This window comes from Delphinapterus leucas, chromosome 2 (genome assembly GCF_059928025.1).
Source record: "Delphinapterus leucas isolate spDelLeu-1000000601 "Yukka" chromosome 2, BTC_Dleu_Yukka2, whole genome shotgun sequence".
NCBI classification, from domain to species: Eukaryota; Metazoa; Chordata; class Mammalia; order Artiodactyla; family Monodontidae; genus Delphinapterus; species Delphinapterus leucas.
In genome coordinates this window covers 60,504,319-60,505,643 of record NC_143130.1, presented here as the reverse complement: position 1 = coordinate 60,505,643, position 1,325 = coordinate 60,504,319, and the positions used below count along the sequence as shown (strand labels likewise).

Genomic DNA, 1,325 nt, shown 5'->3' with positions numbered 1-1,325 from the left:
TGAATTAAAAGAACACTGAAATACAACATATCAAAATTTGTAAGACACAGCTAACACACTGCTGAGAGGGAAATTTACAGCACTAAATGCTTACATTAGAAAAGAGTAAAAATCTCCACTTAATAATCTAAGCTCTTGGTTTATGAAACCAACAAAATAAATCCACAGCCAGCAAAAGGAAGAACATAATAAATATAATAGAAGTCAATGGAATTGAAAAGAGCACAACAATAGAGAGAAATCAATGAAACAAAAAGCTGGTTCTTTGAAAATATCAATAAAATTGGCAAGACTCTAGCAAGACTGACAAAAAAGAGAAGACATAAATTACCTATAACAAGAATGAAATGAAATATTGCTACAGATTCTCAGACACCAAAAGCATAATAAGGGGATATTAAAAACAACTCTATACACATAAACTTGGTCACTTAGATGAAAAGGACCAATTCTTTGAAAAGCACAAGCTACCACAACTTACTCAAAATGAAGGAGATAATTTGAATATTCCTATAACTATTAAATAAATTACATTTGTAATTTCAAATCTCCCCAAAGAGAAATCTCCAGGCTCACTTTGTTCCTGAAGAAGTTTAAAGGTTACTACCACACATTTAAAGAAGAATTAATACCAATTCTACACAATATTGAGTATAGTTCCCCGTGCTATACAATAGGTCCTTGTTGGTTATCTATTTTATATGTAGTGGTGTGCACACGTTAATCCCAAACTCCTAATTTATCCCATAATTAAAATAAAAAAATAAAATAACTAATAAATAAAAGAGAAAATGAAAATAATAATGAAATAATAATAAAATGATAACCAAATTTGCCATTTTAACTGTTTTTAAGCTTACAATTCAGTAACATTAAAAAAAATATGAAATACTTCACAAATTTGCATGTCATCTTTGCACAGGGCCCATGGTAATTTTCTCTGAATCGCTCCAATTTTAGTGCTACCAAAGTGAGTGCTGGCCAACTGACTTTTGATAAAGGTGAAAAAGTAATTCAGTGGAGGAAGGAGAGTCTTTTCAAAAAATGGATATATGTTTGCAAATTGGATATCCATCAGCAAAAAGACAATAAAATAAGCAAAAACCCCTCAACCTCACATTTTATACAAAAATTAAGTCAATGGAGCATAGATTTATATGTAAAACAAACCTATAAAATCTTTAGAAGACATAGGAGAAAAAGCATTGGGACCTGGGGCTTGGCAACATCAAAAGCAAAATCAATAAATTGGACTTCATCAAAATTTAAACCTTTTTGGTCTGAGAAAGACCCTTAATGTTAAGAAGATAAAATGACAAGCTACA

General features: G+C 30.5%; 1 non-coding gene across 1 annotated transcript; it reads right to left on the bottom strand.

Moving 5' to 3' along the window:
* Positions 1-877: 877 nt before the first annotated feature.
* Positions 878-981, bottom strand: LOC115802783 (U6 spliceosomal RNA). Its single transcript, XR_004023334.1, has one exon. It is a non-coding gene; the product is annotated as a U6 spliceosomal RNA (small nuclear RNA).
* Between the last annotated feature and the right edge of the window lie 344 nt (positions 982-1,325).